The 24064-nt window shown below is 38.7% G+C and overlaps 3 long non-coding RNA genes across 4 annotated transcripts; 1 reads left to right on the forward strand and 2 right to left on the reverse strand.

Moving 5' to 3' along the window:
• The first annotated feature begins 11691 nt into the window (after positions 1-11691).
• LOC129740579 (uncharacterized) lies at positions 11692-12281 on the forward strand. 2 transcript variants are annotated; one of them, XR_008736293.1, is made up of 3 exons: positions 11692-11836; positions 12049-12138; positions 12199-12281. It is a non-coding gene; the product is annotated as an uncharacterized LOC129740579 (long non-coding RNA). The 2 variants fall into 2 exon arrangements; XR_008736294.1 differs by having other exon boundaries at positions 11719-11823.
• LOC129740578 (uncharacterized) lies at positions 12262-13124 on the reverse strand. The gene is made up of 3 exons (XR_008736292.1): positions 12955-13124; positions 12692-12805; positions 12262-12628 (listed from the first exon to the last, which is right to left on the reverse strand). It is a non-coding gene; the product is annotated as an uncharacterized LOC129740578 (long non-coding RNA).
• A 6757-nt stretch (positions 13125-19881) lies between these two features.
• On the reverse strand, positions 19882-21129 carry LOC129757561 (uncharacterized). The gene is made up of 3 exons (XR_008739734.1): positions 21017-21129; positions 20711-20801; positions 19882-20645 (listed from the first exon to the last, which is right to left on the reverse strand). It is a non-coding gene; the product is annotated as an uncharacterized LOC129757561 (long non-coding RNA).
• Between the last annotated feature and the right edge of the window lie 2935 nt (positions 21130-24064).

Consider the following 24064-nt stretch of genomic DNA (forward strand, 5'->3'; position numbering starts at 1 on the left):
ACTTAACATTGGTACAATCTTTACATTCGAAATAACAGAGAAACGGCGGTTAAAAATGAAGAAAAAAAAAATTATTTATAAAAAACCTATAAAAAACTATAGTTTTGTCTCCAAACCCCACCTGGGGTAAGTGTGGACGGCTTTATACAGACTTATTGTTTACACATTTTTTCAATTTTCTGTCCTCCCTCCCATACAATTTTACTACATTTAGCATTCGGATCATGAAAAGTCGGGTAAAATACTTAAAGCTTTGCATTTTTATAGCTTTATACCAGCATTCAAGTGCTAAATTACACTATATTAGCACATCAAGTGCAATTTTGCATTATAACAGTAGACTGAGTCGATTTGGGGTCATTTTTGAATTTCTTAAACCCTGGGGTCTAAAAAGCTTCGTCTTGGTCCAAAACTCATCCATGATTTTTCGCAGAATTTTTAAGTAACGTTTACATGAGTAAATTTTAACTTTTAGGTTTGTATGGGAAAATTGAATATTTTGTACTGAAAAATCAACATCATTTTTTATTCTTCTGTGGAACCGAGCCAACTGACAGTTTTTGCGCCAATTTATAAAATTCCGAAAGGAAATTTTCCGCTTACCAACTTTGTAGAATACCGTAACTTCGTATCTGATTAGGCAAAAAAGTTATTAAAGCTGTTTAACAAAGGTATGTCTTTTCGCATTGATAAATAACAAACTCAATTGACATCACTCCTGGAATCTCGCGAAGTATACACGGTAAACAAAGTTACTGTGTTCTGTATAAAAATCCATACAGATTCGAGAAAAGTGTCTCCACTTAGTTTTATGTTTGGGCGCTTTACACAGAGCGTGAGCAAAAAGCTTTTACACATTCGAAAGCTTTCAGCCAGTTAGTCAATTCTGTACACTCAGAAATGAAAAAAATATAAATTTATTATTTTTCATGTATTTTCAAGCTTCACCGTGCCCACTCCCAGAATTATTTCTCGCCGTGTAATAACTGAAATATTTCTCATCGAGAAATATCTCGGTTATTAAAATTTATGCATTGAGAAATATCTACGACAGTGACATCTGGTGGTGGTAAATGAAATGAAATTTAAATCGATGGTTATTGTTCAGGATTATTTCAATGATTAGAGAATTCCCAAGCAACCAAAAGTCGCGTTTTTACTTAAAGATGGAACTCCGAAGTTCACATTTGGCTGAAAAAATGTTTTACGGGAACTTCAGGTGACTCTTGTCGCGTAAAAGTTACTCAGGAACTTCCATCGCCCTTTGAAAGGTTAAACTATCGATAACAGAACTTCTAGGCGCTTTCAATGGAACTTCTTTCAAGAAGGTCGATAACGTTCGCGTAACATTCCAAAACGCACCATTATGATACTTGAAGGTGTTTTAAAGAACCTATATGGGAAATCTAAGCGACATGTCAAAAATGTTTTTCAAGAAGGTCGATAACGTTCGCGTAACATTCTAAAGCGCACCATTAAGATACTTGAAGGTGTTTTAAAGAACCTATATCGGAATTCTAAGCGACATGTCATAAATGTTTTTCAAGAAGGTCGATAACGTTCGCGTAACATTCTAAGGCGCACCATTAAGATACTTGAAGGTGTTTTAAAGAACCTATATGGGAATTCTAAGCGACATGTCAAAAATGTCTGTCAATTTTTGTCATGGTATTTGTTTTGTTTATATCTGTACTGATATTTACAAATGGAATTCAAGATTTTTTCGAATTTTTCTTATAAATGTTAAATAAGATATTCGAATAAATTATTATGGAGGCTAATTGTGGTCGACGCCACTTAAATTAGAAGATGAATTTTCTTTAAATTTTAGGTCATATTGTGGCATTTGTTTTAAATTAACTCTCCCACTTTCCCCGAAATGGCGTGCACTTACCGCTCTTCATTTCGTCGTCCCTGGAGGGATCTCCTCCGCCTCGGCTTCGCCGGTCCCACTGTAGGAATTTGCTCCGTGTGGATCACGCCTGCTCGACGACGCGTCGCCCCTGCAGTGACGCGGACGCGCCCCTGCGAGCTGCTTCCTTGCCGGTTGCCTTTCGCCCCGAACTGCGGTTGCCTCGGTTGGCAGCCACCTTCGCCGCCACCTGAATAGCACAACTGGTGCTGTTTGGCTTCAGCCACTCCACGCCACCTGAATAGCACAACTGGTGCTGTTTGGCTTCAGCCACTCCACGCCACCTGGCGCACTGCTGGGATTAGCACCGCTGGCGCTGCTGCTTCCGTCTTCGGTTACCCTCTCGGATGACGCGCTGGTGGGCGTGTCTTTGATGGCGGACTGTTTGCCTTTTCTTTTTTCCTTCTCTCTTCCCGTAATCCGAACTAGTGCTGCTGGCAAGAAAATTCCACGTGCATTCGACGCCCTCCTCCGGAGGATAAACTACAGCCACAAATTCTTGTCGCCCCTCGCGCACAATATCCGGAACACTCCCGTGTATCTTTCGGGGGGATAATCGTCACTGATCGACCGAACTAGAACGCGATTTCAGAGCACGGAATCTGCCTTTTGTGTGGAGAATCGTCGCGCCACCAGAAAATACCGCCGCCGGCGTGTTTGAGCGACCACCGAAGCGCACACTGTCTTGCCGATGACTCCTTTTTCCGCGTGGCAATTTTTGACAACCTTTGTTGCACGCTCCGTTTGCTTTTCCCCGAATTGGGTGCCTTGAACCCCAACCTGCACGCTTGGCATTTTTTTTGTCTAGTATTGGTTTAATTTTCCATACACGCTGATTATATTCGACGTGGGGATGGGTTTTTGTTGAGTTAATAATGCCAATTGCTCGTATCGTATCAGTTTAGGGACTATTAACTTAAAAATAAAATTCAATTGCAACACAACATTGCTGCTTTGGTAGAATTTTTCATGGATCATGACAAGGATCCATGAAAAATTCATAATCACGCCACTAGGAGTTCGAAGGAGATATGAAAATCGACGGCTGTGTCGAGAAAACCTCGTACTGATGTCACCCTGCAGTGGTGAGTTTCTTCAAAACTAAAGACAATAAACTATATCTCTACGCCAACGAATCTTGGCAGAATCCAACAAAATTTAAGCCAACAAGTTATGGCAAATGTGTCGATCATTACCAGTATATCTGGCAGAAAGAAACTCCTTCGAATCCTTAAAACAATCTACTTAATAACATCCACCTCAGCAGCATACGAAAATCCAAAATCAAATGGTTATTGATAGAGATAATAACCTAGATCTTACAAATAGAACTTAACAAACGAAATTTAGGTGGGAACTTAACTGGTTTATACTAAAAGCAACAGAAGTCTAAGGAAAAGAGGGATTTAATCCTCTTAATTACCAAGGGCCCGGAATAGAGGTTATACCGCGCCTCCAGATCGCGTTCCTTTTGATATTTCCTTGGCAACCCCCTTGACAACTGTGCATGATCCATTATGTATCATTTTGTGAGGTTGGTGATTTGTGGTCAAGTCTGAATCGGACAGTTGAACTGTCGACACCATTTCAGGCGAGGGTAATTTGTGGTTCCGCTGCGCGTATTTTGGGGTGTGGACCGTGGTAGATGGTGATCTCATAGCTTGTGGTCTTGACAAAGTTGGTAGATAGCTTTTGAGAATTTCGTCTAGATCGGGAAGTCGTAATGGGAAGTTGACATGGTTGGTTGAAGATGTTCTTGATCGGGAAGTCTTAATCGGGAGTTGACATGGTTGGTTGAAGATAGTCTTGATCGGGAAATCTTAATCGGGAGTTGTCATCTGGTAGTCTTGATCGGGTAGTCTTAATCGGGTAGTCTTGATCGGGTAGTCTTAATCGTGAGGTCTTAGGTCTTAATCGGGAGTTCCTTGTGGATGTACTTGTTCGGTTTTCTTATTTCTGGGAAGCCTGGTCAGCTATGGTCCTCCGGACTAGGAGAAAGTCAGCAGGAATCTTGCAACCTCTTTCAAGCTAAAGCTTAGTTCTTTTAGAAATGGGACAGTTACGAATGCGTGTATCTCAAAAACCATTAGTTTGACCAAAATACTTTCTATGGAGGAAATGAAGGTTATTTTATGATAATTCAGGAAAAAAAATTGAAAAAAATATTTTTCATTTTTTGTAAGAAAAAATTCAACTTTATTCTTGGTACCTCTCATCGGCAGGCGCACACTTTTTTCAGTCATGATATCGGTCAGTTTTTCAAACTTATACTTCGTCTAATCTGTATTTTAGGTGGCTACATCCTCCCCCTTCAATTTCAGCTACTTTCGGTTTAATAATTCTCTTTTAAAAGAAACGGAAGGCAATATAGTGGATACAGCTGTTTCAAAATTAGCTAATTTGATTATTTTTGAGCCTCTTTTCATAGCATTTTTAATGGAATTTCTGCATGCAAAATCTGACAATAACGAAGTAAAACCATCATGAGATTGAACTTAAAGTATAATCAGTATAACATCAATAACAACATCGTGGGTTGCGTAGGGTACATACAAGATTACTCTTTTTAGGCTTTTAAAAACAGTGAAAACCAAAGTTTTTGTTTTGGAAATTGTAGGTTTTTTTCCACAGGAGCAGAATTTTGGTAAATTCTTAAATTTTATACAAAATAACCAGCAAATACATACTTTAATATACTCGGGACCTTGCCATGAGCTGACATGGCAAAGGATTCAAACGCTGGAATTTGTTTAAAATAGGGTATTTCATAAGTTTTGTCATTCATCAGAAATCATCTGTTCCAAAGCCTCGGTACCGGCTATACAGCTTACGAGCTCTGTAACTGGCAATAAATAGTTGTTTTAGGTTAGATTTGAATTACTTATACTAGGCAACTCTTTCAACTTATCGGAGTAAAAATTTTTGGACTTTTCAACGATCTACCCTTAGTTTTTCGCTTATTGAAAATTAAAAATGCTGGTATGAGACTTGACTTCCCTGATGATGCTTAACCGTAGTTGCCGATCATGTGCTTCACTCCAATGCTTAATTTGAACTTTGTGGACATTTCGGACAGTGTTTGCATACTTTTCAACCTCTCACACACAGTAATTCTTTGAATAATCAACGGTTTTGCCAGCTAGTAATTTGATAATGATAGATTTTGAGGGAAATTGTGCAAAATTATTTTTTTCTTTTTCTCTTGCATCGTAAATATCTCAAAGACACGTAAATTCAAAATTTTGAAAAAAATAGGTCGGATAATTCTTTTTACAGGCAACAAAATGCTGTTAAAATTTTGAATGTCCGATTACTAGTAAACGAGCTATTAGCAAAAGAAAGTGTCCCATTTCTAAAAGAACTAAGCTTTACCCTGGGCGTTTTCCTGATTCGTCCTGTTGATACTGTGCTGAATAAGCAGGGTTCGTGTTTGTGGGACAAAATCGGATGTTGCTGCTGCTGCGAATGAGCTCCCTCAGACGGGCCCTTCTTCCGGAGTCGTCGAGCAAAGCAGATGGTTGTGGTGCTGACGATGAACGTGTTTTTCGCATCGGCGATGCTTTTGTTGGCAACCTTGGGTAGCGGACATAGCTAGACTTGTTACTGTACTCACGAGGAGGTAGATAAGAGATATTGCTCACTGCGTTTTCCAGATGCACGATTTTTCCCGATCGGCCTAACGGTATTTCCTGCGCTGTTGCGCTTGGTTGACAGGCTTTGGCTGTGGTCATAGCTGAAGGGTTTTTGTATTGATTCGGAGATTTTTGGGGTTGGTGGATGATCTCCTGTTTGTGGTAGTAACGACTGGCGTGTTTTGACCTCGTTAGGCTCTTGTTGACTACCTTGGGTGGCGGTCATAGCTGGATTATGGGCGTGTGGCTTTTGACAGTTAGCGAGAGAGAGTCGATATGGTAGTAGCGGCCGTCATGATGTCTACTCCTCACAACTTCTTCGCTTAACTGTATTCTATGGTGCTGAATCCTCTTCTTGATGTCCTGACAATCCTTTCAATTGCAGCGATGTTGTGTTTGGAGCTGCTGTACTTGACTTTCCGAACATTCCAATATCCCGAACCTGGATGGGTTCTCTGCGATGGTGTGTAGCGCCTGGCTACGGTGGCTCACCAGTACTACTATCCCCAGCGCTGCTACGCTGCTTCAGATGACAGGATTGCATTCTGGACAATGAGTGGCGGCAATCCCACGCAAGGTTGCCAGCCCTCTCCAAATTCTGACGAACTACCTGGCAGAGTTCTCAGAGTCCATTCAGCCGACGCTGGTCCCGCGCAAGGCCGTTGTCTCCTTCATACACGCCTGCTTAGTTGTGTTCGTCGGTGTCCTAGCGACGAATTTGCATCAGCTGTGCTCCATCGAGTTGTTCGAATAGAAGAGTTCTGCATAATTTATTCCGAGTTGTTGGGGGCGAGGTTTCAAAGATGATGTTGGTCCTTCAGCCTTCTCCATTTCGTGTTTTGTGCTCCGAGTGAGCTTGTGGTCAGCGTTGTTGCTTACATAGCTTGAATATTAATCAGGTTTGATGTCCTTCGCATGGTAGCGCCCACGCTTTCCTGTGACGACATCCTCTAGAACATACAAATTCGCTCCCAGTTTCTCCTTCACGATGGCAGCGATGAACTTCGGATCCAGCTTCTTGTTTATGTGGTCCGCCTTCGACGATAGTACAAACGAACGACGCCATACTAGCTCGCCCGGTTGGAACGAGACCGTGCGCTTCCGTAGATCGTAGCGTTCCTTCGTTCTCTCATGGTTCTTCTTGATTCGCTGCTGGATGAACTTGTGAATCCTGTTGATCGTGGATAACCTCATCTCCTGCGCGACCTTTGGATCATCTGACACGTTTAAGTCTTGCTGAGTGTAGAGATCCGTGTGCAGCAAAAGTTCCCGACCGAAGTTGGCGAAGTGTGGACTGACCCCGGTGGATTCGTGCTTTGCACTGTTAATAGCGGCGGTAATGGCTGCCAGATTCTTGTCCCATTCGCGGTGATCTTCTTCCAGTAAAGAACGAATACATGTAATGAGAACTCTGTTCACCCGCTCGGCGTTGTTGACCTGCGGTGCGTAGAATGCTGTCTTCATATGGATGATGTTGTGACGGCTAAGCAGCGCTCGAAAGACTTGTGACTCGAACTGCTTCCCGTTATCTGACAATACTATCCTCGGCCTGGAGAATTTCAGGAATACCTTTTCCTCGAGAAACTCGACCATCTTTGTTGAATCGGCTGCCCGCATCGGGTGGGCAATGACGTATTTGGTGACCCAGTCGACGATGACCAGAAGAACTGTGTTGCCCTTCTTGGATCTGGTGAGCGGTCCGACGAAGTCGATGGATATTAACTCCCATGGTACCCTTGCTGGCTTGAGTTTCCCCATCTGAGGCATCATTTGTTTGTTGGGAGCTTTGCTGGCTTTGCACGTAGCGCAAGCCTTCACGTAACGAGCGACCATGTCCTGCATCTTCGGCCAATAATAGTGTTGTTGAAGTTTGTGCCATGTTTTGTAGAAACCTAAGTGCGCGGCTGAAGGCGAATCGTGAAAACGACGGATCAATTCTGCTCGCTCTTCCTCTGGAACGACCTTCTTCCATCGATGACTGATAACGCCCGTCTCGTCTTTGACCTGGCAATTTTTGTAGAGTTCTTCATTCGCTATTCGGAAGTCCGGATATTTTCCGCCTTGATTCTGCACCTGCCTGATGAGGTTTCTATACCACGGATCGTGTACCTGCGTGATTGAGAAGACCAATGAACAAACTATCCTGGACAGTGCGTCTGGAACGATATTACAGCTGCCTTTCCTGTATCGTATCTCAAAATCGAACGCGTTGAGCCTCAACAACCACCTGCTCATGAGGGCCGTTGGATTCTTCAAGGTCTTCAGGTAACTGAGGGCTGAATGGTCACAGTAGACCACAAAGCGTACTCCTTCGACGTAGCCACGGAACTTTTCAATTGCTCGTATTACGGCCAGGCATTCCTTTTCAGTTACGGTGTATTTCCTTTCCGCTGAAGAAAGTTTTTGTGAAAAGTAGCAGATTGGGTGCTCGTCACCGTCGATTGTCTGCGTCAACACGGCTCCAATTGCCATATCGCTGGCATCGCAAGAAATAGAAAATGGCTTCGTGTAGTCTGGCATGGCTAAGACTGGAGCTGTTACAAGGGCCGACTTAAGTTTGAGAAAAGCTTCCTCGGCTGCTGTTGTCCAACGAAACTTCGTTTTGGTCTTCGTAAGCTCGGTGATGGGAGCTGCAATACGGGAGAAATCGGAGATGAAACGACGGTACCACCCACACATTCCCAGAAACCGTTGGACTTCCTTCCTGGTTGTTGTTGCAATTGAATTTTATTTTTAAGTTAATAGTCCCTAAACTGATACGATACGAGCAATTGGCATTATTAACTCAACAAAAACCCATCCCCACGTCGAATATAATCAGCGTGTATGGAAAATTAAACCAATACTAGACAAAAAAAATGCCAAGCGTGCAGGTTGGGGTTCAAGGCACCCAATTCGGGGAAAAGCAAACGGAGCGTGCAACAAAGGTTGTCAAAAATTGCCACGCGGAAAAAGGAGTCATCGGCAAGACAGTGTGCGCTTCGGTGGTCGCTCAAACACGCCGGCGGCGGTATTTTCTGGTGGCGCGACGATTCTCCACACAAAAGGCAGATTCCGTGCTCTGAAATCGCGTTCTAGTTCGGTCGATCAGTGACGATTATCCCCCCGAAAGATACACGGGAGTGTTCCGGATATTGTGCGCGAGGGGCGACAAGAATTTGTGGCTGTAGTTTATCCTCCGGAGGAGGGCGTCGAATGCACGTGGAATTTTCTTGCCAGCAGCACTAGTTCGGATTACGGGAAGAGAGAAGGAAAAAAGAAAAGGCAAACAGTCCGCCATCAAAGACACGCCCACCAGCGCGTCATCCGAGAGGGTAACCGAAGACGGAAGCAGCAGCGCCAGCGGTGCTAATCCCAGCAGTGCGCCAGGTGGCGTGGAGTGGCTGAAGCCAAACAGCACCAGTTGTGCTATTCAGGTGGCGTGGAGTGGCTGAAGCCAAACAGCACCAGTTGTGCTATTCAGGTGGCGGCGAAGGTGGCTGCCAACCGAGGCAACCGCAGTTCGGGGCGAAAGGCAACCGGCAAGGAAGCAGCTCGCAGGGGCGCGTCCGCGTCACTGCAGGGGCGACGCGTCGTCGAGCAGGCGTGATCCACACGGAGCAAATTCCTACAGTGGGACCGGCGAAGCCGAGGCGGAGGAGATCCCTCCAGGGACGACGAAATGAAGAGCGGTAAGTGCACGCCATTTCGGGGAAAGTGGGAGAGTTAATTTAAAACAAATGCCACAATATGACCTAAAATTTAAAGAAAATTCATCTTCTAATTTAAGTGGCGTCGACCACAATAAGCCTCCATAATAAATGGCGCCCAACGTGGGGCTGTTGTTGCTGCTGGATCGTCGCGGCATTCGGAACGACCGGCGCTGAAAACGAGGGTTTGTGACGCAGGGTGACGCTGTTGTCCTCGAAGTTGTTCTGCGTGGCCGTCATTGGCGGTGGCCGGGCGGGGGGTGGATTTCTTTGGGTGCTGTTCCGGTGGAGGCGATCTTCTCTTCGGCGATTCCGGTTTGTGATGGTGGTCGTTGTGGTGTTCATGAAGGCCGTCGCCTCATCCTCGGTGGCGAAGTTAAACGCCACTATCCCTTCCACTCCCTCGAACATGATCAGGAAGGGTCGCGGTTTGGTGACCTCGATGTTCTGGTACAGCTCCTGCTCCCACACCATCCGGTTCGTCTTGAGGCAGTACAGCTGGAAGAAGTACGATCGCCGGCAGTTGTCCTTCGTGAAGCAGAGCGCTCCGGTCCACTTCTTGACCCAGGAAGCGTGAGCCGGCGACTGGGTCATGTACAGCTGAATTACCGCGGTGCATAGTGACGCTCTTCATTTCGTCGTCCCTGGAGGGATCTCCTCCGCCTCGGCTTCGCCGGTCCCACTGTAGGAATTTGCTCCGTGTGGATCACGCCTGCTCGACGACGCGTCGCCCCTGCAGTGACGCGGACGCGCCCCTGCGAGCTGCTTCCTTGCCGGTTGCCTTTCGCCCCGAACTGCGGTTGCCTCGGTTGGCAGCCACCTTCGCCGCCACCTGAATAGCACAACTGGTGCTGTTTGGCTTCAGCCACTCCACGCCACCTGAATAGCACAACTGGTGCTGTTTGGCTTCAGCCACTCCACGCCACCTGGCGCACTGCTGGGATTAGCACCGCTGGCGCTGCTGCTTCCGTCTTCGGTTACCCTCTCGGATGACGCGCTGGTGGGCGTGTCTTTGATGGCGGACTGTTTGCCTTTTCTTTTTTCCTTCTCTCTTCCCGTAATCCGAACTAGTGCTGCTGGCAAGAAAATTCCACGTGCATTCGACGCCCTCCTCCGGAGGATAAACTACAGCCACAAATTCTTGTCGCCCCTCGCGCACAATATCCGGAACACTCCCGTGTATCTTTCGGGGGGATAATCGTCACTGATCGACCGAACTAGAACGCGATTTCAGAGCACGGAATCTGCCTTTTGTGTGGAGAATCGTCGCGCCACCAGAAAATACCGCCGCCGGCGTGTTTGAGCGACCACCGAAGCGCACACTGTCTTGCCGATGACTCCTTTTTCCGCGTGGCAATTTTTGACAACCTTTGTTGCACGCTCCGTTTGCTTTTCCCCGAATTGGGTGCCTTGAACCCCAACCTGCACGCTTGGCATTTTTTTTGTCTAGTATTGGTTTAATTTTCCATACACGCTGATTATATTCGACGTGGGGATGGGTTTTTGTTGAGTTAATAATGCCAATTGCTCGTATCGTATCAGTTTAGGGACTATTAACTTAAAAATAAAATTCAATTGCAACAAAATTTTGATGATGCGAATTTTTGTTTTGATTCATATTGTGTACTGAAAGTCCTTTGAACGAAATAAGGTACCTTCTATTGACCAACCCACTCAATCATCTCAAATGACATTAAGTTTAAATACTAATCATTACAGTGGCAATTAGCTATTGATGGATTGGTCGAGAGGCTGATGAGTTTCATTGCAAACTAGAGAGCAGCGGTTCAATTCTCTAGGCGTGTAAGCAGCTTTTGTAATCAAAACAATATAATAAAAATCAATGAGATAGACCATGATAGACCGGCAACCTAGCAATCTGACATGTGGTTGTCAGAGCAATCTGTCACTCGGATTTTTTTTCGGCGCGTAGAAGTTTCTTGACATTCTCTTAGAAGCTGAATAGCGTTCTCTACAGCCACCTAAACCAACTTGAAAGTAGCTTTAAGAACTTAAATTTTGGGCTGATAAGCATTCTCTTCAGACACAAACGAGAGCTGATTAAGCTTCTATGGAACCTTTTTAAGGGAATTCTGGTTGCTTGGGTTTTAATGCATTTTTTCCAATATTTGAGAATTGTCAAGTTTATTTTAAACATTTTTACATCATATACAATATGAATAAGTATAAAAATTTTCTTCCCGATATTTTAAAATTGTCGACATAATCACTACACTCAGAAATGAATAAAATATAAAAAATATTTCTTTTTATTTATTCTGGAATTATGAGGCGAATATTTTTTTCAGTCCCTAAAAAATATGTATTGCGATATTATTTTTTATGCACTGGAAATATTTCTTCTTGAGAAATATCCTTCTGTGCATTAAATTTAGAACCCGAAACATTTCAACCTGTCATTTCGGTTTTCTTTTCTTTCGTGGTATTTTGTTTTCATTGGTAATATTAAAACATCCGCAATCAACCATTTATTTGGTGCTTGAAAATGAAGAAAATTGAGGACCGCATCAGCAACATGACCGTGACCCGAATAGGAACAATTGTGTCGATGCACTGCGAAGGTCACATGGTCAGTATTCTAGGTAAATCTGCTGATTATTCCTATAATATGGTTGTAGAGACTTTGCCCTGCATCATTAAGATGACGTTAAGGAAATTATCCAGTTGGACATCATCCAGCGCAGCATAACTCCAAACCTGCCGTCATTAAAATAATAATTTTCCTTCGAAGTTCGACCATATTAATTATTAAAAAATAACAGTCTTCAAAAACATGATTTTTTGCCTTTTTCAGATTTAAAAGCATCGAAGTGACTACCGAGGACAGTTTTCATTTTAAACAACTGTGGACTTCTATTTATTTGATATTGTGGAACTTGCTACGGTAAATACCACTAGCATAAATAAATTCGATGTTTAAGCTAAACAATATTTTCAATTTCAGGAATGACAACACCGAATTCAATGTAAGATTTGATTGAAAAGGTAGAATTGCGATTGTGCCCCGAGTTTGCAAATATGCCGAAAAAATTTATTTTTATTTTTGTGATATTTTTAAAATTAAAATAAAATGAAAAATTATCAAATATTTTAAAAATTGAATTGAAATTAATCCTGAAGTGCAACCACCAATTTAAATTTCGTTCCATCCACCACCACCAGATGTCACTGTCGTAGATATTTCTCAAATTTTTAATACCCGAGATATTTCTCGACGAGAAATATTTCAGTTATTACACGCCGAGAAATAACTCAGTGAGTGGGCACGGTGAAGCGGGAAAATACATGAAAAATAATAATTTTATATTTTTTTCATTTCTGAGTGTATTTAACCTTTCCGTTGAAAACGAATCATGCATCCGGTGATAGCGTTCCTAAAATTGAAATAATTGTGAAAATTTGAGCATCAAGTTAGTGATGATTACCATAAAACTGACCATGTAGAGAGATCCACGACATCCGCATTAGTATTAATTTATTTTGGAATAAGATTTGAACCATCAGGTTCTCCACATGTCCTCGAAAGTCATCCAAATGTGTTGTTGATGTATCTGGAAATAAGAAAATAGTTCTTAACGTTTTTTCTTTATTTTTATGGTTGGAGTTCCGTGAAAATATATTATTTTAATACGGATTTTTCGTTCCCAATGTAAAATAAATACATGAATATAATTTTGCGTTTGAAAATACTCCCACCCACCTTAACATGCAGCACCCGGTTGGGACTAGCGGCACTCGATCTCAACAGGTTAATGTTCCTTCACTTCAGATCCGTTTGATCGAATTGTGCACGAGGTATCCAAGTTTCCAGCGGATTTAATTGATTGTCGGCCGTGCATCGACACTTCGCGACGATCAAAACAAAATACCATCGACCCATCAACAAAAAAAAAGAAAAAGAAAACCAAAATGACAGATTGAAATGTTTCGCACACTAAATTTTATGCACAGAATGATTTCTCAAGCAGAAATATTTCCAAAGTATTAAAAAATAATAATCCGATACCTATTTTTTAAAGACTGAAAAAAATATTCGCCTGGTAATTACAGAATACATAAAAATAAATGATTTTTATATTTTATTCATTTCTGAGTGTATATTTTGACATGGGGATGTCCATGTATTTTGAAAATTTCTCTGCAAAAGTAAAGTTGATAAAGTTTTCTTCAAAAAAAATAACTCTTTTTCCAAAAAATATTTTTTTATTTCTAACAATTACATAATTCAAGGCAAGTGATATCCACGATTCGAACGCGTTAAAGCTTAAACTTCTTGGTTCTTAAATTCTTATTTCTCCAATCGAGCAGACCAAAAGCCGACATCCAAGTTCGAACTTTGATCTGTCTTCTTAAGGATTGTCGCTATCTTCGGAATTACTCTTTCGAAAACAAACCGGAATGGGATATCCAAACATAAAGCCATCTTCATGTTCCGCCTGGAAGGTGCTCCCCATGAGGTGGTGTCTGATGCAAGCTTTTATGTGAACTATAATGAAGAACGGGAAGACAAGGCTCAGCATCAGTTCCTCACCGACGTCACTGCGACCACTGACCGTGTCCAGAGTACCCGATAGGTCATCCAGTGCCGTTTTCTTAACTAAACACTCAGCTCACTCAGGTTTTCTGATCGGGAGCAGTAGCCGCACTAAAACGATAAAAAAAAACTTATGAGTTGTTCATCAATGCAATGGTTATATTGACAAATGCAGTTATGTTGTTCACGTATGTGATACGAATAAAAACAACAGGAAAACGAAATTTAGTCGTAACTTAATAGCTACCTAATGTATTTACAAAAATTAAAATATTTCTATCATGTGCTTGTCGAGACCGACCGACCTATCCTGAATCGATTTTCATCATACTTCTCGAACTTCTAACATTCCCTATCGGTTCCGCCATTTTCTTCCACTAAAATTTCAAATTTTTTCTCGCACGAAAATAACGCGATACGTCGCTTACGAAATTAGTCTGTTAACTGCTTTGTCGTTTCCTTTCGGTTCCCGTCTAACTCTCTTCTTCTAAAACTCTACACAGTCTTTCTCTAAAATTGGAACGAATGCTCTCGAACACCAAAATCTCCTGAGTACATGAACGGGAATTCGCTCTCTCACATATAAGGGTTGCCAATATTCGAGTTGTTCATTTTTGGTCTATTCTAGCACAGATATTTTATCTCATATTATTCCCTACATTCGCCTCCGCCTCTATACTCCTGATTTAGTTCAAAAACTTGGTAAACAATTATTTAAAATTATGAATAAATTTAAAATCTTTGAAGGTTGAAAATCCAATATTCACATTCATTTTCTTATCGGATTACTAATCTTCCAAATTTTGCTAAATATCTGATTTTTGCGCTTGCTTTTTTAGTATTTAGGCTAACTGTTCAAGGGGTTTGCATTTCCTCTTCATTTTTATGTTAAGCTGCTCCTCACAGGATTTGCATTCCCGTTTTCATTTTATTTTTTCATCAGATTTAAGTTTTATTCCAACAGAGCTGCTTATCTCAGAGGTTCTCATTTCCTTTACCTCAAGAAATTGTTTGCCACTCCAATGGGTTTTGTTTTCTGAAACTATTTTCATTTTTTTTTATTACATCATTACTTATGCACATTTTTTTCAAATTCCTTTTTTTTATCCCTTTTTCGACCTCCTAAAATCACCAGTGGGTTTTGCAATGTTATTTTCATTGTTTATTTGCAACTTCCGTTATCATTTCTGTCTTTTTGAGATATGTTTATCTCCATTGTCCAACTGAAAATCCTCCAGACTATCAATACTTAAGTATTTAATCCTCGGCTTTCTATTGTTCATTAATCATTTTACATTTACAAATCCTGGCATCGTTTTTCCATTTTTGGATAATTTGTACCATATTTTTCATTCTCTATCTTTGAATTTTCTATCTATCATTTATTTTAAATTTTCCTTCCTTTTCCTGTTCTGAATTTAGCTTCCTATACATTTATTTCATTGTTCTTCTTTCTTAATTTTTTTAACCTCTCTCTCAAAAAATCTATTATTAATTTTAAATCCCACGAATCCTATTTTGTTTTACTCTTTTTTTATTCAATTCTTCCTTTTTTTAACTTGCTCCACTTTTGTGAAACTCTTTTCCATTATTCTATTTTCTTTTTAGTTTTTTCTTTAACAATTATTTGTCTGTTTAACAATCTCTCTTTTTTTCATCGTCCGTTTGCACTTCTATTATTTTTCTATGCCTCCCGTACTTTCAAATTCGTTTCTATTCTCTAATATTGTTCTCCAATCTCTTATCTTATATTTCTTTCATCATTTTTTTTTTTGTGGAATTTTTGATCATACTCCCATTTTTTCATTCATTGTTATACACAATTTTTCACAGAGATGTTCGGTCAAGGTACAGCTCATTTCATTGATTTGTTCATTTCTATTCATAAAATTTTCCTTTTCAGGGTTCTGTACCTTCCATTTCACGATTCTGAAAATTTATTTTTTTTAAAACGTATTGAATTAGATATCTATTTTCCGTTTTGTTCATTTCTTTTTCTGTACACGATTTTTCATCATCTTTTTTCAATCCTCCAATTACATTATCCTTCTCCCAAAATTTCTTTTTTCATTTTCTATTTGTCCATTCACCACTTTTTGTGATCCATTTTCCTATCACCATTCACCCATTTCAATCAGCAAATTCTCTCATCGTCCGTGTTTCGTGGCAAATGTTCCATTCTAATTTTTTCTTTATTATAATTTTTTTTGATATACTTCCATGCTCTAGCATCTAATACTTTGTATGTCCTTGAAAATAATTTAATCACCGGTTGTTGTTATAATTTTTACATTTGCTGTTTTACTCACCGAGAAATATCAATAAGTGTAAAAATTATTTGTATGTCCTTGTTTCTCTTTCTTCAATATTCTATGATGCTTCATTTTCTTTTCCCATTTTCAATCATTTTTTTTCTTGATGTCTATATTTCCTCAAATTTTTATTCATCAGTTTCTCTTTTGTATGATGCATGCTCGTTTTCAAAACTTTTTCTTCTTTGAATCTTCTTCTTCTTTTCAGTTTTGATTTTCTACTCTTCCTTTTCTTTTATCATTCATATCTATTATATGGTTTCCATTTTCTATTTTCACTTCAGACCTTCATTCTCCGTTCTTACTTTTCATTCTTATTATTATTTCTCTTTGTCCAGGCTCTTTTCCAAACCACTTTTCGTTCTCCATTTTACGGAATCATTTTTTTTCTAATTTAATGATCTGATTTGTATTTCAACTTTTCTTTTTGATCCATGATTTTTCCTCATTTACTGGCTCTTCATTTAACATTTTTCATTTTTAATCAATATTGTTTTTGCTAATTTTTCAAACTTGTACTTTGTATATTTTTCTTGTCTCGTATTTTTTATTTTCTATTTCTTCTATTTTATCTTGTATACTCTTGTCCATTATTTTCCTTTTACATTTTTCATCGTTTTTCTTTTTATATTTTTTCAAACCATTACTATTATTATCATCTTACAGAATACATTGCTTTTAAATGTTCTTTTTACTTTATTTGTACCTTTTAGTTTAATCTATACTTTTATTATGTTTAATCTATACTTTTATTATGTAATTTGACTTTCTTCTAATTTCTTTGTCCATTAACGATCAAATTACATTTCACTTTCAATTAAGCTCATTTTATGGAAAACTAAGTTTTTTTTTTTCTACCTTCGTTTCCCATTTTTTTTATTTTGCATTCTTAAATTGTAACTACCTTTTATTGAATTCTTATCCATTTCCCTTTCTTGCTTTCATACAACATTTTTCTTTTTTTACCATCTCTTCTCAAGTCTACGTTTTTCGTTAACATCTCCACTTTTGTGAAACTCTCTTCCATTATTCTTTATTCTATTTTCTTTTTAGTTTCTCCTTTAACAATTATTTGTCTGTTTAACATTCTCCTTTTTTTCATCGTTCGTTTGCCATTCAAATTTTTTTCGCTTCCCGTACTTTCAAATTCGTTTCTATTTTCTAATATTGTTTGGTTCTCCATTCTCTGATCTTATATTTCTTTCATCATTTTTTCTTTCTCTTTATACGGACTCTTTTTTTTAATTTTTATTCTTGTTTTCCATTTTGCAGAATCCATTTTTTCTTCTCTTCTTTTTTTCATCCATTTTTTTCTTCTCTTTCACTAATCTCTTTTTTGGGATCCATCTTTCTTTTTTTTCATTTACCACTATTTTCTCCATTTGTAAACAATTCGTTTATTTATTCACCTGTTTTCATTGTTCATTTTTAGTTCTCAATTTACAACTCCCAGCACCGTTTCTTAATTGTTTTTCTACTTTATTTTTCATCCTCTAGCTTCCGTTTCCGTTTTTTTACTTCCAACTGTTTAGTCTCCTTTTTTTCTGTCGTCAACTTTATTCACATTTTTTTCTATTTCTTTTTTTTTCTATACAAACTTTCAATTATTCTTTTAGCTCTCCCTTAAACAAAATCATTTTTTCTTAACTATTTCTACTGGAATTCTTCATTTTTACTGGCTCAGCTAGTGTGCAACTCCCTTGCATTGCTTCATCTACTATTTTCATTTTTATGGAATTTTTGATCATACTCTCATTTTTCTTCATTCATTACTATACACCATTTTTCAAAGAGATGTTCGGTCATTGTACAGCTCATTTCATTTATTTGTTCATTTCTATTCATAGAATTTTCCTTTTCAGGGTTCTGTACCTTCCATTTCATGGTTCTGATAATTTATTTTTTTTTAAAACGCATTAAATTATTTATTCTCCCTTTTGTCATTTCTTTTTCATCATCGATTTGTTTTACTCTCCAATTACATTATCCTTCTCCCAACATTCCTTTATTCCCATTTTCTATTTGCCCTTTCACCACTTTTTGTGATCCATTTTTCTATCACCATTACCCATTTCAATCAACAAATACTTGTTTCTCTCATCATCCGTGTTTCGTGGCAAATGGATCAGAGTATCATTCCATTCTTCATATTTCTTTGTTATTAACCGCATAGTTGCTTTCAAAGAACTCCTGCTATACTTTCTTTTTTTCACCTTTCTTTTTTCAGTTTTGATTTTCTATTTTTCCTGTTCTATTATGATTCATATTTAAGTTTCCATTGTGGAGCTGTATATGGTTCCTATTTTCACTTCAGGCCTTCATTCTCCGTTCTTACTTTCCATTCATATTTTTCTTTCTCTTTGTCCAGGCTCTTTTCCAAATTCACTTTTCGTTCTCCATTTCACAGAATCATTTTTTTTTAATTTGATGATCTGACTTGTATTTTAACCTTTCTTTTTGATCCATGTTTTTTTCTGATTTACTGCTCTTCATTTTACATTTGGAAGGGTGCTTAATCACCACTATCTCTTGGCACTGCCCCACTCAGGGGTTTGTACCTTCCATTTCTTGGCACTGCCCCACTCAGGGGTTTGTACCTCCCATCTCTTGGCACTGCCCCTCTCAGGGGTTTGTACCTCCATCTCTTGGCACTGCCCCACTCAGGGGTTTGTACCTCCCATCTCTTGGCACTGCTCCTCTCAGGGGTTTGTACCTCCATCTCTTGGCACTGCCCCACTCAGGGGTTTGTACCTCCCATCTCTTGGCACTGCCCCTCTCAGGGGTTTGTACCTCCATCTCTTGGCACTGCCCCTCTCAGGGGTTTGTACCTCCCATCTCTTGGCACTGCCCCTCTCAGGGGTTTGTACCTCCCATCACTTGGCACTGCCCCTCTCAGGGGTTTGTACCTCCCATCTCTTGGCACTGCCCCACTCAGGGGTTTGTACCTTCCATCACTTGACACTGCCCCTCTCAGGGGTTTGTATCTTTCATTCTTTTGACACTGCCCCTCTCAGGGGTTTGCACCTCCCAACTCTCTCATGGGTTTAAACTGTCGACTTCTTGTCCATGGTATCTTTTCGAGGCCTTGGAGTCTTGAAGCATACGTCCATCTTACAGTTTGCTCTCATCTGTTCCGTAGCTATCGCTCACTTTAAATCCTCGCTCAGTAATGAAAGTTTTAATATACCTACTTACGAACATGTTCCAAAATAAAGGAACTTTTTTTAAGCTTTAGCCCAATGCTACAACCAAACAACACTAAATTGCCTCAAAATCTCTCACCTGAACAACTTTCCATTGTAGTTTACGAATCATTAATGAGTCGGTTAACAACACTGTCATATATGATCCGCTGTACTCCTATAACATCTTTTGCATCACCCATTAAAAATCATTTTTCTTCCACAGCTTTCGATTTAAAACAAGACTGCCAGCGTAGCTGAACCGACCGCGCCATTGTCGAGACCGACCGACCTATCCTGAATCGATTTTCATCATACTTCTCGAACTTCTAACATTCCCTATCGGTTCCGCCATTTTCTTCCACTAAAATTTCAAATTTTTTCTCGCACGAAAATAACGCGATACGTCGCTTACGAAATTAGTCTGTTAACTGCTTTGTCGTTTCCTTTCGGTTCCCGTCTAACTCTCTTCTTCTAAAACTCTACACAGTCTTTCTCTAAAATTGGAACGAATGCTCTCGAACACCAAAATCTCCTGAGTACATGAACGGGAATTCGCTCTCTCACATATAAGGGTTGCCAATATTCGAGTTGTTCATTTTTGGTCTATTCTAGCACAGATATTTTATCTCATATTATTCCCTACAGTGCTATCTTGTCGATACCTAAGTTTCTAATTAAATTTTCGTTCCAGAACCAAGCAAAAAAAATCAATTCCAAGCTGTGAGAATTTGTTTTCGTCTGATAACATAAAAGATGGAATAAAAAATTGTCATGTCTCGAATATAACATTTCTATCTAGATCATGAACAAAAATACTAATAGGTACAACATCTAAATTCAATTCGAAGAAAGATATTGTAAATCAATTTCAATACCGAAATCAAATTACTTTTAGATTTCTTGTATTCATTTCGGGATCTTTTTTTTTTTTTTTTTAACAATTCTTTATTTGAAACGGCTCATACCTTTAGGCTTTAAGGAGCCAAAATCGATTTTGTTGTTTACAATTGATTTCTTAACTTAACACTTTGTGAGAGGAGGAAGGAAGGTAGAAAAGGGAAATATGAAAATAAAAAAAGAAATTATAGACGAAGATCGATAGCTTTTAGAAAAAGGTAGATTTCGAACATGTAGTCCAAATCTAGCACAGCTAGTACATCTCTAACTGGAACATTAGGTGGTTTTCCTTAATTTCGGGATCTTATCAACAGCAACAAAATAATTCTGAAAAAAGTGCCAAGAAATTGAATACTTATCTTAATTGTTAGCATCGGAATTAGATCAATGCTTGATGTTTCTACAGCGTCGAATCAGCCTCTGCGCCGGCCTTTCTCTTAAAGGGAAACGACACAATAGGAATCTGCAAACAGATAAAATGTACAAGAAATGATGAATAAAATTCAAGGGCCGAAATGCAAAACAAACCTGTAACGATATGAAGGTGATTAGGCAACAACACATTGTCCATGGTCCCTTCCAGTAAGTGACCAGTCTTCCGGTTTATCGGTTCTGCCATCTGTTGGTTGAATGAGATTTTAGAATTAAAAACAGATAAATTCAAAACATATTAAATAAAATATTGTATTCAATTGTAGAATGAATATTCATATTTTAAAACCCGAAATCTTGAATTCACCAAAAAGGTTTTCACTGCGTTCAAATTATCAAGGATATTCTGGTGCAGATATAAAACAAACTTAAAAATACGACTAATTTCAACCTTATACATACCGCGTTACCTTTCTCCAGCAGGAACTCGGTGAAATAGCAACTATCCTGCTAATGGCTAGTTGAAGCTATTTTTTCGGTTTATACTCTAGCTTCTAATTAACTGTTGACGTACATTCTATTGGAACTTTTTGACGTTCCGGAACACAGAATATCCTGGACAGTGTCCATTCCCATCCTTGATGATGGGATAAAAGATCTAAATTTTCTCTCATCGTACCTACATAAAAATAAATCGGAAACTTTTTCAAAATCTTTTCGGGCTAGTCGTGTTCCCCCGCATAAATGAGGATTGTAGCCAAACGATTTCTCAAATAATCAAACGACGATTTAATAAAGCGTAAAAAAACGTTTAGCAAACGATTATTCAAACCTTGAAATACATTGGCCTAATCGTACATTCCGAATTCACTTTATTTTTAATATGTCGTTAGGTTATGTAATTGTTAAAAACTGTTAAAACACTTGTATGGAGGAACAGTTCTACGAACAGTTGAGATAATGTATAAAATCCGCTTGTAGAAACGTTTTTTGTGCATCGAACCATTATTGCTATAGTTTTCTTTAAAGTTCTCTTGTATATAAACATTTATAGCAATTGTTTGGAAGAATTTAACAAAACGTTTTCCAACGTTATAAAAACGGTATTCGGAACCGTGCATGAATAAATCACGCACACATAGACAAATGTGTTTGGAGGAGTTTTAGGATTCGAATAAATAAAAACACCATTTCTTTTCATTATTTTTATATTATTTGAATTCACCGAGGCACCGAGTTCGTATTTCATTTGAAATTAGCATCCTACGAGGATGATTAATAGAGCCAAAATTTTCACTGGCCGCACATAGCTCACTATAGTGGGAGGTTCCCACGGCTGGGAAACTTGGATTCCGCGCTTGTAGGTTCAGGTTTCAGCTGCAGATGTTTTCTCTGTCCAGTTCCAACGGCAGCCGAAAAATTTTGTGAGTTGTTGGTGGTCCTTTTCCACGAGCCACGGGCCCAAAGGAATCTGCTGTTTGAGGCCATATTTGCGAGTTGCTATAAAGAAAAAAATGAATTTATTGCTAATAACAGAAGAAAATTGATATTTTTGAAGATAACTTACCACTTTTAATCCCTAATTTTCGCGAATTCTCCGAAGTTGAAAACTTAACAGCACGCGAAAACTTTTACCCGGCGCGCAGTGTTGTTTTTCTTTTTTTCACTTTCATTTGACAGTTTTCGGCAGAGGTGCCAAATATTCTGATGATTTATGATTTGCACTTTTTTTTTAAACAAAATCTCCGACATAGATTTTAATACTTAAGTAATTTTTGATCGAATAGGATTTTAATTTTTTCTTGTAAGTTCTTTATTTGAAACGGCTCATACTTTTAGGCTTTAAGGAGCCAAACTCGTTTTGTTTGATTACAATTGTTGCTTATATCTAGTTCACTTTTTGAAGAAAAAAGAAGATAGATAGGGAAATATGAACATAAAAAGGATTATAGACGAAGATCAATAGCTTTCAGGAAAAGGTATATTTCGAACATATAGTTCAAATCTATCACAGCCAGGACATCTCTCACTGGAACATAGGGTGGTTTTCCTCGGGCCCCAAGGGAATCTATGAAGTTCGTTCTATCGAAAAGATGAACCTCGCACGATCAAACAATATATTTTAAATTTTTGTTTAGGTTTATTTTTGTTGTTAATTTGTAATGTTTATTTTCTGTCTATATCTTTCATTTGATTCAAGAAATAATCTTATATCAGTAATCAGAAGAATCTAAAAAAAAACATAAATGTATGCTAATTTTCGTTTTGTATAATCACCTAGATTGTATTTATTTGACCCGAATGACAATTGTTAAAGGGTTTGTAATAAATATTAATTATAATAACCTAGATTGTATTTGACTTTGTACTGATTAACGTGCAAAAACATCTGGCATCTTGGACCGGCGTTTCGATCGTTTTTGACGTGCGTATGACAGAAAGAATGGACGGTATGTGTAAAGGTTTAAGATCATTTTCACGATTAAAGAAAAATTGCAAGAAATCGTACATACCATTCTATCACCTTTCCAGATACCATCACATTTTCACATGAACGTAAATGTTTCGTTTTCATCGTTGTCGAAGTAAAGTTTGATAGAACATCTGCGTTTACAAAAACAATCACTATTTCTGAAACCGTAGATGAATTGTATGGACTGTTTTAGATATAGTTTTTTAGTATGCGGGCCTCCATCGTTTTTGCGATAGCCTAAAAATGGATATCCGTTTCTGCCTGGGAACGACAACATCACTTTTCTTTCTCAAAAGTTAGTTCCTTTTCGATGATTTCCTTCCGCGTCATTATGTAATTGCAATTGTTATATTTTGTCCTGAAATCAAATAAAATTCAGTCCGGAAGATCCGTCATAAATAAATTTTATTCATCAGCATTTGACTACGGTTGAAAAGAGTTTACATTTACCTACATACTAGCTTCCGGTACACCACACGAACCACAATCGATAACGAACGAAGTTATGCTCCTGCAATTGATTCACATTAATTTCTATGATTTTTCTTTTATGATCCCCGCGAATATTTACAAATGAATGCTTGGCACTCCCATGCAAAATGCTTCTCTAATTTCCTTTGACATCCCCTTCCAACTGATTCCAACAACAGCAACTTTTTATACAGAGCTGAATAATCGAATTTTAGTTTACATCTGTATATTGGCGACCCAAAACTACCCAAAATTGAATTGGGGATATTCAACACAGCAAGAAAAATTCGTGTAAATTTAGATCGAAAACGATGCACGAAAACGGAACATCGATTTTGATGTAAAATTCTATCACGGTGTATTTTTTTTGAGGATGTAATTTTTGAGGCGTGTAAATTTAGATCGAAATCAATGCACGAGATTGGATCACAAAAGCCGTCGTGTAAAAATACACATGGATGTAAATTTTAAAATTTATTATCGTAATTATTGATATTTTTTCTAAATATTAAGTTTTTTGCTTTTGTCTTGAATAAATACGCCGCATGTATCATTTTTAATTCACA

The sequence above is a fragment of the Uranotaenia lowii genome, chromosome 1 (assembly GCF_029784155.1).
Source record: "Uranotaenia lowii strain MFRU-FL chromosome 1, ASM2978415v1, whole genome shotgun sequence".
NCBI lineage: Eukaryota > Metazoa > Arthropoda > Insecta > Diptera > Culicidae > Uranotaenia > Uranotaenia lowii.